The following is an 18,885-nucleotide window of genomic DNA, read 5'->3' on the forward strand; positions in this document are numbered from 1 at the left end:
CTGGGAAACGGGCGCTTGCGCTGCCGCCGCTGTGGCTGGAGGCTGGGGAAGAGACGGGGCGCGGGGGCAGCGGCCGCGCAGGGGGGGCAGCGAGGCCCGGGCACTGCCACTGCCGCCGCCGCCGAGCTTTACAGGGAGCTGCCGAGGTTTCCGAGTCGGCAACTCCCCCTCAGTAGTTTGCTAATGAACGTGATGAATGTAGAGATTAAATGAGGATCTCCCCCGTTTTATCCGGAGATTTTACTCAGTTGAGCAGAAAAGTGTAACTTACAGGTGGCTGGCCGGCATGAAAAGGGACGGACCATCCCAAGAGGTTTAAACATGATACACCTTCCCCATCATGGAATTTTACATTCATAGTCTTTACAAACTGCACTTGGCATCGTTCATGTGTGCAACCATAGGTGTATATTTGCACTCGGTATGATGATTAAATAGGGCTTAAAATTACCATTTATTTGTACTGATTTAATGTAAACACAGCGTTTCACATCAGGTATGTAAGTTCATTTTCATTAGAGCAAAGGTGACAGAAAACAGCATCTACACAAAGCTTACTTTTCTTGATGTGCTCAAGCAGAAAATTTTAGCATAAGACATGATGCTGTTAACATTCAGTGATACTATCTCAAATAAAGAGAAGTGTGAATATCATTAAATTGTTCTAAATGGATACATTTCACTTGCACCCACTGGCTTGAAAGCTGAACCACTGGCAGCACACGTGAAATGGTACGTGAAGTTTATTTTTCTGTGGCGTATAAGTGAATGAAGGAACTGTGCTCCACCCAAGATAGAGATTTTTGTCTCTGTGAAGTTACCAGTTTTTCTGCTTTTCACTACTCAGACTTCCCAGTATTCTTGCACGGGTCCATGCACACTGGCATCAATACAACTCATGTGATGGTCGAGGTGACAGAACCACGTCGTCGTCTCAGGAGGTTTCTTAGGGAGTTATGTGGCTCCCCAGAAGACTGAAAAGGTGGTCCTTCAGTATCTGTGGTCCTTTGTGTCTGCATCACTGACATTTTGTAGCAGGGGAGTGCTGAAGCCCTTCTGGGATGCCAAGGGCTCAACCCTGGGACAACTCCAGAGACGTTCACATTTCAGGAGAAGACCATTGCCACCTTGGCCAAAATGCTGTTTGAAAGCTCTGGTTCAGACATGAGAGACAAAACCTTCCCAGCTGCACTGAATTCAGCAGGGAATAAACTGATAACAAAAGCCAGCTTGTATATATTTCTACAATTCCTCTCCACATGTTTTATGAAGTTAACACAAAATGTATAGTGTGTACAACTTTATAATGCTCATAAGCTTATTAATTTCTCTGAAATAAAGTGACAGTAAAACTGTAGACTTTTTGTAGGATGCAACAATAAAACTATCACCCTGTTGGACTGCCACTAGTGTTGTTCTTGCTGCTATTTCAAGTCTTTTCAGAATTACAAATACATGTTTATCCACTTTTAACTTGCTATAGAGTTTCTGCTGATGACTTTACTCATAGTGTTTCTATGTTAAAAGCATCGATTAGTTTTGAATTGTGATCTAAAAGTGATGGAAAATGATCATAGATGTTTGTTGTGGTTTTTTTTTTTAATTATTTGCTTTTAATCTTGTTAATTTGAAAAACTGAAAACTGGTTGATCAGACCAAGAGACTTTCACTGAGACTCACAGTAACATCATCAGACACATGGACCATAAGTGGTAAAAGGAAAAGGCATTTGGTATGCAGCATGGTATGTTCATTGTTCATGGTGTTATGCTATAAACATAGTTACAGTGTTACACTATAAACATCTTTAAACTATAAAGGTGTATTTTAAATTCCCACTTAATAATCCACTTCCATACAGGAACTTCATAAAAAGTGAACAAATCTCTTGCACAGATTAAAGCAGCCCAACAACTGCTTTCATCACCAGTAACTTGAAAGGGCTCCCAGTGACCTTTGTTTTTCTGTCAGAAAGGAGCTGATGGAATCACAGAGGTCAAAGCCTGGCGTCTTGGTACATGCTCATGCTCCATGGTTGTTCCATCAGAAGCTGATCCCTGGAGAAGCTGAAAGTTTACCACTAGGAAACCTCATGTCCAAAGAAATTTGACTTTATGCTTAGTCTGGGGCAGGGTCTGTGCTACAGGGCACAGGGCAGAGCCCTGGATATGCAGACATGTAGCTGTAGTGAACTGCAGAACATGTTGTTCTGTGGTTTAGGTTCACTGTTTCTCTCTCCCTTGCAGTGTGTGGTCCATGCAATGGGTGAGGGGAGCTGGCCAAGCCCCCAACAGAAATAAAGTAGGTGCAATGACATTCCATGAGCCTTGTTGCAGCTCATAAGTAAGCTTCCTCCACTTTTCCCTGCCCTGCTGGTGCTGGATCACAGGATGGGTGGCTGTGGATGTGTGGAGGTGCAGAACTTCAGGCAGCTGGGACACTTTGAGGTGAAAGAGAAAAGTACCTTTTAATTCTGTAGGGGTGTGATAGTTTTAAGCCCTGCTGGGACCGGAGACCACGTTGCCGTTGTCCCTCCCCCACCCTCGGACACAAGTAGGGCACAAACCCCGGGTTAAAATAAGAAGCAATTTAATACAACAGTGTAATAAACAATCTGAACAACAACAATAGTGATAATAACAACAACAAACAGTAATAACAGTAAACAAGACAAAAGATATAGAGAAGTACCGCAATGGTTACAGACAGCCTGCCGCGTGCTCCCCATGACGAAAGCCACAAAGGAAAGCTTCCCGTGCTGCTGCGCTGGACCTGAATAACCCGGCTGGAGATCCCTTCCCCCTCTCTGCTGGGGAAACTTAACCTTATCCTAGCTGAACTAGGACAAGGGGTGTGGGGGTGGGGGTGTGTGCGCCAAGGGAAGGGGTTCAGTGATCATGTTTTGAATATAAACACCTCAGTTTCACATATGCCTTGTTCTGGGCACATGGGTTTTTCACTGGATAAAATTTTTAGGTGTTAATTAAAAAATTACACCAGACCTCAAGGTACAGCTTTGTTAAAAAGAAATCCTAGAAAGAGAAACTACCTTTTAGTAAATAGGCCCATATTAGGTCAGTAATTTTGGGTCCCTTCAGAATGGCAAGGGCAAAAGGGACATGGATGAAGGTATTTAGAAATGGCATGGGGCTCTTGGTGTAATTACAGCTTGTCAAAGCCTTTTTTATTGGCCATATTGCCTATTCCCTGGTCTAAAGGCTGAGAGTTGGCATGGCATTATCCTGTGGGGGTTGCCAAGACTGTTTAATGAGTCATAGAGAGAAACATTGCCCGTTCACATATCTGAGCTACTCTCCATGTATTTGGCTCTTGCTTTGCTATTTGGATTGACCTATACATAAACACAGGCACACACTTTGTGTCATTTAATTGGCCTGACTACCATTTTTGAAGCACATGGGTTCCTACAACTCCCATTCATATGAAACCATGAAAAAGATGCAGCTGGTGCTCCTGTCAGTTTGCTGCAGACCCTGAGTGACAGCAGGTATCAGGGTGTCTCAGACGCTTGGTAATCACGTAGAGACCAGACTGCAACATGGCTGTGGTGCTGCAGCAGCAGTACCAAACTACTCCTATTGGTTTGTCTCTTGTGTTTAGTGATAGCAGAGAAATGGAATTTCACCAACTTTTCTCCTCTTGTTTTCTAGAATATTTTTCTAGATAAAATGACCCCTATGTCTAACTTCAGGGAAAAGACAAGCATTTTGTAGTAAGTTTTGTATCACAGCAGCAGCACTCTTCATCTTTTCTAAACATTGACTTACTTCTGGTCAGCAGCCATTATTTGCATTGCACAGACTTCATGAACAACTAAAGCTAATGAGGTCAAAAGAGGCTGTAGTTTGCTTTGGCACAACTATGTCATATGTGTACCAGAAGCAGTCTAAAGTCTGCTTTGCACCTAGCACCTGTTCAAACTCTGATGGCAAGTGACTATTTATGTTCAGTATTTACTTTATAGTCTTCAACACAATACTATGAAAAACCAAAATTAATAAGTGTCTTCAAGGTTATTCACACTTTGTGGTCACTTTTGGTAAAGCCTCTGGGTTTCTTGCACAGGTACTGCAGCTACAGCTAGAACTCACTTGCTAAAATGCAGTAGCTGGCAATTTTGAGGCTTATTCCCTTTTTCACCCAATAAACTGTTGTTGCAATGGCCCGTGAGGTTATGTCCCAGACATCCTCCCTGTAAGTCTCTCTGTCATGGGCTGGCAGACAGCAAGCGTGCAAAGATGGTTACGTTTTGTGCTCTGATCTCTTCTATGGCACAGATCTCAGACAGCACAGATTTCAGACAGCAATTCCTTTATCAAATCTCATATTTCTACTTGTGCGAAACCTACCTCAGCTGATGCTTTACATTTTCAAACTGTACTCCATGTACTGGAGATCTCCCTGAATCCCTCTGGGTGAACTTCTTTGGCTTTCAGTGGTGGGGCACCAATAGCAAATTGACACAGGAGAGAGCTGCCACACCCTGGATGAATTGCTGGGAACTCTCAACTCTGGTTGACCACATTTGCAGGCATTTAATGCAAATAAATATTAACAATTCTACAATTCTAACTCCCTCTTCTATATCCTTGAGCAGTAGAAATGTCCTCTCTTTTAAGCCGTTCTGTAGTGATGTCTATGGCTGGTTCAGTACCTTAAAATGCAGCCCTTTTTTCAGCACTTTGCAATGTGAATGATTAATAATCATTCATTACTGCTTGGGGATTTGTGGTGACAGCTGAATTGTCCCAGGCATCAGGTGAGCTCCCATTTATGACAGTGCTGAGGGAGTATAGCCGGAGACACTTTTCTGCTCTAACCTAATGGGATTGCCATTCTTCTAAGCTGTGCTGCAATAGCACAGAGAGGCCATGGTGCCCTGTGTGTGCACATCGTAAAAGACAACCTGGAGACTCCTTGATTTCAAAAATATAGGTGTGATGCAAAAGGGAGAAAAAATCATACACCCTGGTGACATTCGGGAAGAAGAGGCACAGAGATGTAACATAACTTGGCATAGGCCCCTGCACCCGTCTGACAAAATAAGAGACAGGATCCTGATCTCCTGTGACCTGCTCAGGTTGTTCATCACAACCGTGTATTGTCTCTTCTCCATGCCCCGAACTCCTGCTGCATCTTGGAGAACTGTAAGTAGCTGATAATTGGAGCTAGGAATAAGGAGAGTGACGTGTGGAAGAGAAGTAGGAAAGGAAGCATGTTGCAAGCTAAACTGCATGTTTTGTAGCAAATTTCTTTTTGTTGAAAAAGGCTTTAGAAGTTGGTCAGGATCTTCACATTAAAAACGTAATTCAAACCACTGAACTCTTCCAGAAAAAGGCATTTATGTTTGTGTTCAATCTTCTAGTCAAAAATACAGGTATTTATGCGGAATCCCTTGCAGGTTTTGTTTTAGATTTCTGTTGTGCTATGCTCCAAATTGGTTAGCAGAGACCTTTGGGTTTGAATGAAAGATACCTGACAGGTGACTTTACACTATCACTAAAAATATTCACAATGTATTTAATTTGCCAACCATCATGGAAATTCTGTAAAAAATATTTTCATTTATTTCTAGGCTTTCAGACCTTTTATGCTAATGGTTAGTCTCAGGCAGCCTACTCTGGCTGCTCCCTGGTCATCTCATCATGTTGTATTCTTACACCAGGGCCCAGAACAGACCCAGAACTGGTGTGTCAGACACTGTAACCCCATATTCAGCTCCTTCCCCCTCCCTCCAAATCTTACAACCCCAGCATGGTGGTAGAGTCAACTGTTGTGAAAAAAAGAACACAAACCAGAAAAAAACACAAACCAATGAGAGAAATAAAAAAAATGAATGAAACATCTGCAAAATGTAAAGCTTTCTAGTGTTTTCAGTATTGATTATATAGTGTTAAAACTAAGGCAGTGTACAATTATTATGTTAGTTTTAGCTCCCGAATTTCAGTGCTGCCTTTTGAAATGAATGAATAGAACAACATGTCCAATTCTTCACATTACACAGAATAAAACCCTTGTAAATTTGAATAAAACTCTGAGCAGGTAGAATCAAGATCTGTAGCTTAGTATTCATTTTATACTAAATATTTGCCATGAGTAGAATTCCCCATCACCAATGCATTCAACATCCTTAAAATTATATCTTTTTACTTCTCATTTTGGGGTTTTGGGTTAAGGCCAAAATCAATGCTTATAAGAATAACTATGAACCTGCAGAAAGTATTTATAAATACTAAGCTGTTACTTTTGTATGAACTCTTACACAACCTTGATTTAGGAAGAAAAAAGTTGAGCACATGAATAAGTCATCAGAAGTAAAGTTGACTTAAAGCATTTGTTTGTTTTCATAAATGCCCAGAACTATAAGGATTATCATAATTTATATTTATTTGTTTAGCAGGTCCTCCTCTGCTTGTAGGCAGTATTGTAGCCTCTCTATATTTGATTACTTTCTACTGGATGTTATCCAAACAACTCTACTTTGAATCATAGGGCCTTTGGGAATTATATTTTCCTTTGCAGATGCTCAGTTGCCTACTATTCTGGCAAAAAATACAATATGAATTAGCAAATTTGCTCCCTGTGATTCACCTTCTTAGCTCAGGTGGAGAAGGACATGGGCAACTGAAGTCAACTTCCACTGCTATCACAATATTTTGAGTGGTTGAAATAGATGACAGAGCTGTAGATTCATCTAGTCAAATATCTGTTAAAGTATATTAATAATCATTAAGGTTATGTAAGGTGATTCACTGAACACTATACAGCTGTTTAAATAAAGTGATTAAAAAAAAATTTGTTACAGCCCTAGCCTCTTTTCATGTTAATTAAAGATTTAGCCAGATTAACCTATTTATTGTACCAAAGACACACTTCATTATATTGTTACTCTATTTTCAGTCAACGGTTATAGCAGAGACCTGAGAATTTATGAACACATTTGAACCAGTGTCCAACGAAGGATAGACACTCAATCTAAGTTATGGATTTTAAATTGCAGCTTCTGGCATGTGCGGAGTTATCAAATAAGTAAAGTTCATCTCATGTGTCTATGGTTTTCTTCCTGGATGAAATATAAGCACTTCAAAAATGCAAAGGAAGGCTGGACTCGCTCTGTCCCATTTTGATTTGTACCACCAAGGTTTTGCAAAATTAAAACCATGAAAACTTCAAAAGCATGGACTCTGTCTCTGGCAGGGGACAACATTGTTAGAGAAATGGGAGAATCACAGCTTTATCCATGTACAGATTCTTGCTTCTGTACCTTAGACTGGGCTGCAGCCCTGGGATCAGCCAGATTACAAACTGCCCTTGAAGGTCCATGGACATGTTGTCAAAAACCCCAAACAACTGCCCCTCACTGCACATCTAGTATCTGGCCTTATATTTGTATCTTTAGTCTCATTTACTGAAATTTTGAAAATTACTCAGCTTGACCAGAAAGCAACCACCAAATCTCCCAGAACAGTATCTCTCTGCACAGTATTTCCATTGAACACATACCTCACTCACTGCCTTTTAGAAAGTATGATTAGAAATGATCTTCATTACCCAAGATACTGTTTCTCTGTCTGCAACTGCAGTTTCCCATGAAAACGGCTTTCCAGAGGAAGAAGGTAATTGTCAACTCACTGATGGAGGATACATGAGGACAAAACCATTAATGGAGGCAAATTGTGTCACAGATTTAGGTAGTAAAAGAAAAAGCACAAGTATTGCCTGCATGACTTTCAGAATTAAGTATGGAACCCATCTCTTTATTCGGACTTGCTTCCAGCTGTTCTCTGGCAAGGATAATGGCCATCAACTTGTCTCTTTTCAACAGGGAGGCAGAACATAGAAGGGTAAATGTAATTTTTTGAGAGATGCTAGATTATGGTGGTGATGGGTACCTACACAGTAGTTCAGACAGAGAAGTGCAGATTTATGTACTCACATTGAATTATAGGTAACACAGTCCTATGAGTTAAGCTTTAATTTGGTTTATTAAGTCCTCAGTTGCAAAATACATGAAACAGTGTTACTGCCAGGTAGTGCATACATTATGTTCAAATTAAACTACACAAAAAAATGCTTGGTAATGTACTTAGGCTCCTCCTTCTTTCTCCCTTCTTGTTAAGTTGCCTTGTACTATGCTGGTAATTCAAAAGTGCCCGAAGACATGAAAGCAGAGCCCTATTGTGCTGCATGCTCTGTAAATCCGTGTCTCTGCCCAAAGAAAGCATGCATTTTGAAAGTGTGCATCCTTTTGGCTTATCTTGTATGGCTCTTTTCATGGCAGAAAACTCACAGAATTTCGTGGTCAAATATCTGAAGGAGGAAAGGAAGATATTTTACTGCAGCTAACTGTATTAAGATTTTTCTTCTTAGTGCATTCTTTCTCTTTGTAACAGTTATAAAGCATTTTTCTCTTTTTTTTTTTTTCCCCCTAGTACTTAGTGAACTCCTCTGAACATGTTTAGAACCTCTAATATTGCTAAGACATCAGTGCAAGGAGCACTGATCCCAAACAACCTCTCACAGAAGAGTTTAACAAACAGCTGGTGCTGAAGAAGTAGAGATGTGGATATTTGGAAAGGCTTTCCCAATTATTGTGCAAATGAGCAAATTCTACACAAATTCTTTAACACACTTTAGCACACATTCAGTATCTGAGGTTAAGCCTGAAGATTATGAAATAAGAAATGTCCCCATTGATTATTTCTTCATTAGTTACTAAGATATTATTTTAGAAATTTCCATGGCCCAGTTGAATCTCTCTGGAAGTTCTCTAGTATCCTTCCTGGACTGTTCATATTTGCCACAGCCCCTTCAAAACAATAAATGGGGCTGTCACTCCCTTCTCTGGGATTTGAATCATGCTATACAGAACAGGAAGGCATGAATTTCTCGAGTACGTCAGGCTGTTTTCCTTGGTTATACTGATTAAACACTCCCATGAGTTGTTGGAGACAGCTACAGCAGGCATTTGTTTCATGTCTTCTGATCTTTGGTTGGTTTTTGTTGTTGTTGTTTTGTTTTGTTAATTTTTCCTCAGAGTGACTGTATCAAAATCACTTAGGGGAGTAAAATAAAACTTGATGGAAGAGATACTTCGTTGACTTTTTCTCCAGTCTACTGATCAGCATGGGGGAAGTGGTGAGTCCTTATTCGCTCATACTCTGTAGCTTATCTGCATGAAGGCCTAATTTGTACCAGTTGAAAATCAGGGTTAGTTAAGGTGGACTCTGTTTTGCCTCCTCTGCTACCTCCTCTGCTTCACTCTGCAGGTACCTATCTGGGGAAGATGGGCAGCTGTGCAGGTGATGGCACTTCAGAAACTCTTCATTGACAGTATTCAGCAGTATAAGGGCTACAGCAACATCAACACTTTAGTCCAGATGAAGAATGTGTGCTTGAAGCAAGTCTCATGCTTGATCCCATCTTTTCCACGTTGGTTTTGTGTTGCACAGCAACCTTGAAGCTTGTCAACTGGATTCCTTTCAGATGAAATGAAAACAAAGATGTCCTCCAGGAACTCATCTAATTTACCTCAACTGCTAATGGGCATTTAGTCCAGATACCTGAGCTAGAGCTGGTTCTCAGTTACTCTCACCTCAAACATGTATGGAGTGGACCCTGGATCTTAGCTTCCACTGTTTCACTTTCCAGGTCCACTCATGCCACTCCTCACTCCTTACTGCTGCAGACATAGGTAAGGCCACTTCATGCAACCTGGAGCACATCTTGTAGAAGATGGGGGAATCTCATATATTGTTTTTAACTTCTGCTGGTCATAGTAGTACAGTTGTGACAGCAAAACAAGATCATAGGTATTGCAGTGGTGATATATCTACCAGAAAAGTGTCAAACAGTATCAGAACAGCCAACATGATGTTTTCAGGAATGAAAGTAAACAAATACATGAGTGACAGAATTCAATGTAGTGCAGGAAGCTGCAAGAAACTGGAAAATGGAGATGCACCTCAGCCACTTTGAACACTTGTGTAGATCTTCCTTCTTCACTAAACACACACAGACAACCCAACAAGCAAGCAAGCACATTGGTCTGACTTACTTTAATAAAATAAGCAAACACCAGCAAACAGACCTGAATTTTTGCTGCTAACTAGGGAATCCATCTACAGAGGAACTAGAAATGGCTTTTAGTCCTGAATTTTGCCTGCTTATTGGCCTAATTCCTCACCCATCTGCTATTACAGAAGGAGCCTTATAAATATGAAACTCTACTGATGTCGGTGGAACTGCCTATGTTCTTCTTCCAGATCAGTAAGTGAGGTTTTCTGTTTTACAGGATGCTGCTTCTTCTAAGCCTTAAGCAATCATTGTAACAGAACTAGTGAATCAAATGAATATTAGTAGTGTCAGATGCTTTTGAAAACCACCCCGTAATCTAATCAAATCACATTGTTCAAACAAAACACTTCCAAGTATGTTTTATCAAAAAGCAAATATTATACCTGTGTAACCAAGGGGGCATTTTTACTAGCATTCAGTACAGAGCAAATTAGCAAGTAGGTCGTAATTTCAAGATAATTAATGTTTGTGAATTATGTTTGCATTTCAGTAAATACACGAGGGCTAGATTTAGAAGTGATTTTGACAGCAAGGAAAAGTTCTTTGGTGAGAATCACAAGTTAAACTAGGATGTGGGGAAAAGTACTGAGAACAAGAACTTGCACTGGCTTTTAATACTCATATTCAAGATTTTTCAATAAGAAAATATTAAAACTGTGGAACAAAAAATTAGTAGCAAAGAGAGATGACATGTAAACAAGAAATATCGCAGTAGTATTTATGGTCAAGGTAAAAAAGGTGAAGGCAGACATAAGAGGCAAATGGGAAGGCAGTCAATAGCACACAAGGTTGTATTTCCATTATAATAAACAGAGACAGTAACAGCCCACATCTTTCAAATCCATTGGGAAAGAGATCTGATAATAGCAATCCATGCTTCAAAACACAACCACACATCTGACAACTGGTGTCCAAGTGTCAACGTTACATGGGGAGGTAACAACCCAGAGGAGGCTGAGGCATTGCAATGACTCAGTTTGGGGTGCAGGACTCTTTCACTTCCTCCTTGCAGGGAAGTGCTTTAACCATGAGGCCCCTGTATAGTGGAAAGCAGCACCAACTTGGGTTTTGCTAAAACAGGACACAGAAGAACTTTCTCACCTTTTGCAAGAAACAACTGTAAAAGATAGCAGGGAAGGGTCTTGATCCTTCATCTTGTGTATTTAGAGGTGGCTGTTTCAAGGTGGTGCTGTGGTGCCAGGGCAGACTTCCCCGTGCTTAAATCACCCTTAAGGTAGCTTAGTGTGGAGGTTTCCTACACTTTGTATCTACTCTGAGCTGCCCTTCTTTCTCCATGATCTGTCTCTGAATAGACAATCTAAATGTTGTGTGTACTCAACAAGGCGCAGAAAGTCAAACACTTGGCTCCACCTGTGCTCCAAGCTGGCAGCACTGGTCTGTAGCTGTTCAGATGTGTTGATGTATGGCTGTTCAGTAGTGGCAGGTCCTCCCAACAGCACCCTGGGTCAGGCAGTGAAAGGGGTACTGCTCCAGGTGGGGGTAGAACTGCATGTGACTGTCAGTGTATGGAGCCACTTTTCCAGGATTTAGATTTCTTTCTTGGAGTTGGAGGGCATTACTAAAACACTGCTAACTCATGTCATGACTCATGATTTGACTCATACAGTTGTCTGTATTCATGTTTTTGGCCATTAGACATGTACCCAGATCTGGGATCCAGTGCCAGTGTGGTTGCATCCCCTACTAACTTTTAGGTGTCTAAACCTTCTACTGAAGCCTCTCCCAGCTCTCATGGATGACAGCTGAACTGCTGCTGGGGCACACATGGAAGGACTCTATGGCCTGAGGTGTGTGAACATAGAACATCTACTTAACCTTAAGTATGCATATTGGCCCAATGACTTTAGCAGGACTGATTAACTTAGACCTAATCATGCAATATATGTGATGGCTCTGCCTGTATGTTTTGTGTGGTGATGTATGGATCTCACAGGATTTGAGGATATGTTAGTTTTAAAATATTTGAATAGGGAGGTTTAAGAGAAGGGAGGGTTTTTTAAAAAGTTACATTTCTAGAGATCATGTTTCTAATGTTTTTCATTTCAGTATGATTTCATTGCTGTATGAAGTAGCAATCATGAGGGATGCAATAAAAGGAATAATACCACTTACAGAAAAATGCTCCACTTGCTCAAAATCAGCAGATCAATTCTCTACAACTGTTGAAGCTTTTAACTTTAGATGAATCCTGAGAAGACTTCATAGGATTACTTATTAATATAGACTGATGCTTAATGCCTGAAAAGTTTACATGACTGTGAAGAGTTTTCTCTTGAAGTCATTCTACATTGTTATGCCCTGAGGGGCCTTCACTGTCCATCAGCAAATAAGTAGCTTTGTAATTCCCTAACTCAGGTGGATCTCAGGTGGAAATAAAGAGATTAAAGAAGTTTCCTAACACATTTCAACTTGGCTTCCTACAGTTGTCTGTGTCCGTCCTTTGGACATTTTGCACCTTTTTTTTTTTTTTTTGTGGTAAGAGGTAAAGAGTGCTACAAAGCCACTATTTAACCTGTGAGGTTGGATTTACCCTTTAACACTTGTAACCATTGCTCAGATTTCGAAAAGTCCTGATTACTTATTTTTTTCTCCTAGGAAACTCCTTATTATTATTTATTTCTAATTGGTTTGTTTTCTAGGCATGACTGCATAGGTGATAAGAGGTATGTACGCAGCACCTCTATAAGTTGTTTTTCAGAAATCTAATTAGAGCTAGCAAATATGCATTAACATTATCACAGTAATGGACAACACACTCCAGGATGTTCTGGGGTGTGCAATGCAGAGCATTTCAACAAAATGGAGAGGAAAGGAAGAGATCATGCTAAAAATAATAGGTAAATCTCTTACACTGGATTCTTTGTGTGAAAGGTATTACTAATAAAACAGCTACAGATATATTTATTGATAAATGTTTATTCTTGTTTGGTCTGATAGTCCCTAACATAGCTCCATTTGTACGTATGTTCATATTGTGTTCCTCTCTTTTATTTTATTATCAAGTTTGTATCTCCTGATGAAATTCAGAGTCCCCTTTGTCTCAGTGGGTCTTTGAGTGGGCTTGGGAATCCATCAGTTGCAAGGTCTTTTCAGGACTAGATACTTGCACTGACTCTGAGAGGAGCTGGAATGGAGTTGTATCTGCTGTGAGGGGAGAGAATTTTGCATATTGTGGGTGGACAGAGCTGATATGACCTATACTTACACCCTGAATATCAAGAAGGGGTTTTAGAAGCTTAAAAAGGTGGAAGAGTTGAAATATCTAGATGAACATCTACTGTGGAGTTAGGTACAAACTGCACCTCTTCAACAAATTAGGTCTTTAAAGTGCTTAACTGTAAGAACACACTCAAGATAATAGTTAACATGTCATCTAGAAACTGCATAAGTCAACCACTGGTTTGCTGAAGTTGGTTTCACAGTAGTGAGTGATGTCTGTAACTACTGCTCTGTTTTCAAGGCATGTAGTATCCAACAGAACCCCTTCCCCCCAAATATGTTTTAATTGAAAAATTAGCTTGTAGGTTCAACTATTAGTTTTTTGAAGTGAAACCAGAGACTTGCTTCCATGGGAAATTGTATGGAGATGCAACAGAATTTCAGGAACTCACAGCTGATGCAGCTGAACCTGTGAGCAACTACTTGACTGAAACATGTTTGCAAAGAGAGATGACAGTTGCTTCTCAGGGTGTATATTTAATTGCCCTTATCCAAGAAAAGAAAGTCAGAAACCTTGTCCTGTCTCTGAGACCACCTGAGAGGAATCATCTGCAACAGGTGTCTGAAGCCTTGGATATAGTTACAATTCACAGTTATTGAAAGACATAATTACTTTTTACATAACTTAATTTTACAGTAACTTATAGCAATTTGGCACTAGTAACATAGTGATAGGTACCATGCTAACAATAGAAACCACTAGAGAAGCTTTGGAAAGAACTACATCTGAGTGGCATTTTGGCAGTTTGTTAAGCCAGACTCTTGGGATTCCAGGATGAAATATTATTTAGGAACACAGTTGGCAGCTGGCAATGACCCCAGAAGTTCTGGTTTTGGGTTGAAGATTAGCCAAGGTAAACAAAATGTAGTTGTATGTTGCCTGCAGTCCCAAAGCCAGCAAGGGATTCCAGTGTGTTGGAAGCCCTAACAGAGACAGCCTTTGTAGCTGTGACGTAGAATGGATTCTTAATGTGCACAGAAAAAGGGAGTACACACTGAAGAGGAACTTAGCAGAAAGGCCTGGGATGGATGACCTAGCAGGACAGCTCTTGATCTGTCCCTGAATAAGCAGTTGTTATAGTGTGCTGCTGAAGAAATCAATGTGAATTGTAATGTTTTATGAAAGCTAAAGAAGGTCACATTAAAACTGACAATCCTCAGAGTCAACAGTATGTTACATGAAAAGTCATACAATTTATTAAAATGCACTTATCCCTTGGTGCATTTGTTTTCCTGAGGTTCTTTTTTCCCTCGTTTTTTTAAGCAATAAAAATCTTTTACAAGTCAGGAACTGACAGCTGACACAAATTCCTCCCTGAGCTAAAGAGTTCTTGAGTGTACTTAAGAATGCTTGCCAACCAGGATTGTCATTAGTGCTAAATTCAGCATTGGAAATGAAAGCAGTTTAGGTACAGGGAAAGCTGTGGGACAAATGGACAAAAGTCAGAAAAATATAAATACAGTACTCCATCTCTTATGTGTTAGTCTATCCACATAATATATAATACTTGCAGTGACAGAATGCTGCACATAAGGAACAGTTACAGGGCTTTTTTTTTTTTGTTTTCCCACTTGTTTGTGTAGGAGATGTAATTTTCCTTAATGTCCGAGGTTCATCCAAGGAATAGAAAACAGTCATTTCTAGACCTCATTCCCCATATGTTCACAACCACTTTACTGTGGTTTCAAAGATAAATGAAATGGGAGATGCCTGCTGAGCAGACTACCTGACTGAGATGTTAAGTGCATAGCTTAATGTAAGCCCAGCAAAGAAGCAGGAACTTTCTTCTGCCCTTGTCCTGTGAAGGACATCTTAATAACCCACGCTTTGTACAGCTAAAATGAAGCTGTGGCTTCATGGCCAGAATATTTCAGTTGCCTGGTCAACAATATTTCATACTGGAGTCTAAACAATGGTTGCTCATTGCACTGTGAAATGATGTGAAGAGAACAGCCTCATGAAGTGAGTCCTTTCGCTTTCCTGATTCCTTCCTTTACCACTCTTTCTCTGCTTACCATCATAGAAACACTTGAGGGTCAAAGCTCCCTTTTATAAATGGGAACCACTACCTACTATTATTGTTAGTCATTTAGAGAGGCCCAACTGTGAGAATCATTCCTCTAACCCACTCAGAGGCATCTGAGTATAAATATGACTGAGCAGGCAACAGGACTGGGATTCTTCTGGGATACTGGTTGAAAAGCTAGAGACAATAGTGAAGAAATACAGGAAGAAAAAGTAAGATGTTTCCATACCTCAAGACCTCTGCTCTGTGAGCGTCTAACAAAGCTGGGACATCATTTTCTCTCTGGCAGGAAATTAGAGGCCTCAGTTCCCAGAAACCTCTCATCACTTTGCAAATGCGTAATGGAAACAAATTTTCACCAAAATGTGTTCAGCAAATTTTCCCCACCTATTTCAAATAGCAGCTCAAAACTGTGGTAAATCTTTTTCAGATCCCTCACACTTCCAAAAGGGTGATATTTTTCTTAACATTATTTGTTACACCTCTCTTAGTTTATCCAGCTGGGTATCACAGACAAGGACTATATTCTCTCTGGAAGTATTCAGTCCAGTATGCTCTCAATGTCCAAGTCCCTGTGCTCCTTAGCTAGGAAGGTTTCTCTAACTAGGCCTTTGGTTTAAGCAAAATTTTTCTAGAAACTGATTTAAAGAGCAAGATTTTTTTACCTGTCTCTTATACTGACATGGAGACAAGCTGTGATCTATTGCTTTTAAGACAATTTTCTATGATCAGCTCTTCTGATCTTTCTACTTGCCAGAACTTGGTGTAAACTAGCATCACCTGTGTCAGCAATCATTTGGCAAGGAGCACCATTACTGTTGTGTCTGAGATTTCTGGGCCCTACAAGTCCTTGTTCAGCAGCCTGGATGTGATGGATCCAGTTTTTCCTGAAATGTGGTCTATCAGACAGTGCTTAATTCTCTGATAATGTTGTGAGGGTTGCTATCTCACCTCAGACTATGAACTCATATTTTATCTCCATAAATTCTGAAGTGTGATGATAAATTCGTATTAAAATACCTTAAGGATAATGGATGAGAAAAAAAAAAAAATCCAAACAAGTTACTATGGGACTGAGAGCCTTTCACGGATGTACACAGCAACAGCATGTCAGCACCATCTGCTGTCAGCGGGGACAAGCTACATGGTTTCTATATACCTGGTTTGGGAATGTTTTAACAGAGAACTACAAAAATTCAGCCACATTTCTTGTAGGTAGGTGAAATAATTGAGCAATTGGCTGCATAGGCGCCGTAGTGAGGAGCCTACAATGAGTCCACAGTGAGAAAGAAATTAAGACACTTAACCAAGATAACCTTTTCATTTCACTTTGAAGACATGTTAGTGAGATGCTGGAAGCATTTCAGATGCAATGCACTTAGCTGTGGATGGCTTTTCTAAAGCAAAACTCATTTGTTTAAAAGTCGGTTACAAATTCTAAGTGACAACAGAGCTTTTACCTACTACATCATTTCCAAAATACCAGGCACTTCAAGTGAAGAAGAGAGTTTTAAGGATATCCTTGATGTTGCAATACCTGGCTAATAATCCAACACATCCTTCTTAACAGACACAAAGCAATTCAGACTTCCCCATGGCATTTCTGCTTATTTCTGGATTTTATTTACCACTGACTTCACTTAGGGACCTACTTATTTTGAGGCTACTAACAAACATAGTATCTTGGCAAGTTTTCTACTTGCTAATCAGTGTTTGGAAGGAGTCTTCTAACATTTTTGTGGTGCATAGATGTGTGAGTTGGAGGGCACAATCACTGCTTGTAACACCAATTGCAGTGGGTCATATTATTTACTCTTTAATGCCTTGCTCTGTGTTAATTAATCCTAATTCTAATTCACTCAAAACCTTGTTGACTTTGAAAGAGTTTTGACTTTTTTTTTTTTTTCCAGCTTACAGCATACAGCTCTCAGACTTCTTTCTTCCTGCTATCAAATTGCATGGGTACAGGCCTGCTCATCTGAAATAAGCTCTGCAGGGTGAACAAAAGCTTCGTTAAGAAGCCCAAACACTGGTCTGATAGGTAACAGTTCCATACACTTCACCTGAGGGTTGCTGATTCATTGAGCATTAAAGCGGGTTGGCTTTGCAGTGCACGCCAGCATCTGCTGTTAGGCAGGGTAACACTACCTGGCCATGCTTGCTTGTAGGAAGAACCCATATTCAGTTAAACAAACAACTGAAGAATTGCAAACAATCCTTTGTGATCGTATGTTAGCAATGCCTTGCATGTTGTTTGTTTTACTGAAAGCCTTAAAATGGTGTTGAGTAACTCAGCCACTTCATGTGCTGGGTGTGCTTAGCTGTGTCCTTTATCAATACAAAAAGAGATAATAAGATGGTACTTTTGAAAATAGTTTTACTTTGATTTGACAAAACAGATCTATCATCTGATATTTAAGTATTGCCTATAACACAGGCATCCATAAAAATGTTCTCTGTCACTGCCTTGCTTACATGATGACTTTTCGCAGATGTAATGTGTGCAGCTATAGAAATAGAATTGAGTGGGAAACAGGACTTTACATGAGAAAAATTTTGCAGGAGGATTTTTTTTTTTTTGGTTCAAATAATACTTTTCCAAGTGAAAATTTAGAAAAATCTCTCCTGGGGGAAAAAGTGAAACCATAAGAAAGTGAAGAAAACTTTGAGCACATTTTTAGAAGTGGCACTCCTGTTTCTTACTCTTAGAAAATAACACTTTTAATGTTGATTCTCAGATTCAAAAGCTAGAAAGAGGAAAAATGGGCTCTTTTAAATGCTGCATGTCTCTCAGCTTCTGTCGCTTGAAAACCCAAGTGGTGTAACTCCAAATTTGGAACTTTAGCAAAGGCTGAAAAGGATGGTTCTGAACTTATTTTGTAAAAAAATACAGAACATATATGTAGCAGTAGCTCTTCTTTTGCCTTCCTGTCTCTTTGGATTCAGCTATCTTCCAACAAAACCACATTTGACTTCTTTCCTACCAAATCTGTGCTCAAGTTTTCTCTGGTCAAGTGAGTGCCTGAGGGTATGTAAAATCCCCCTATCGTCTGTGCTCCATGAACCACATGCACAAGCAACTCATCTGCTGGGATAAAATGGTTCTTCACGCTTTCTCCTACAAATTCTGCCTTTGCCTGTCACGTTAAAGCAAATGATTGTGCGTTATTTCCACGAGCCTTGTTGTTTGTGGTGGCCGTTAGGTTTTGCTCCCTTTTGGTTTTGGGGACCTTCGCTGGAGGACAGGCCGCCACGGGGCACACAGCGGTGCCACATGTTGGGCCTCTGCTCCAGCTCTCGGTTTCGTAGAGCCAGGCCCGAACGCCTCAGCGAGGTGCCGCTCCCCGGGCCTTGCACCGAGGCTGCTGCGTGTCTGTGACCCCTCGCAGCTGGCAAAAACCTCTGCGAGAAACAGACCGACGTGCGGGTTTTTGCGTGAGGAGCATGCCGAAGCTGTCCTCGCTCCATCCCCCAGGCAGGGGCTGAGGCGGCGGCAACCCAAAGCCACGGGGCCGTGGCC

At 40.5% G+C, this 18,885-nt stretch overlaps 2 protein-coding genes across 2 annotated transcripts in view; one reads left to right on the forward strand and one right to left on the reverse strand.

The window, feature by feature from the left end:
• The window catches only part of DHX29 (DExH-box helicase 29), a 47,116-nt gene extending 39,211 nt beyond the window's left edge, over positions 1–7,905 (forward strand). Inside the window, exon 28 of the mRNA XM_026865432.1 lies at positions 7,894–7,905. The gene's annotated coding sequence lies outside the window, so the exon portion shown is untranslated. The remainder of the gene's footprint in view (positions 1–7,893) is intronic.
• Positions 6,434–18,885, reverse strand: part of GPX8 (glutathione peroxidase 8 (putative)) — a 22,656-nt gene continuing 10,204 nt past the window's right edge. Inside the window, exon 4 of the transcript XR_003400060.1 lies at positions 6,434–6,452. The gene's annotated coding sequence lies outside the window, so the exon portion shown is untranslated. The remainder of the gene's footprint in view (positions 6,453–18,885) is intronic.

Source organism: Athene cunicularia (assembly GCF_003259725.1).
Source record: "Athene cunicularia isolate RWA chromosome Z unlocalized genomic scaffold, athCun1 chrZ_part1, whole genome shotgun sequence".
Lineage (NCBI taxonomy): Eukaryota > Metazoa > Chordata > Aves > Strigiformes > Strigidae > Athene > Athene cunicularia.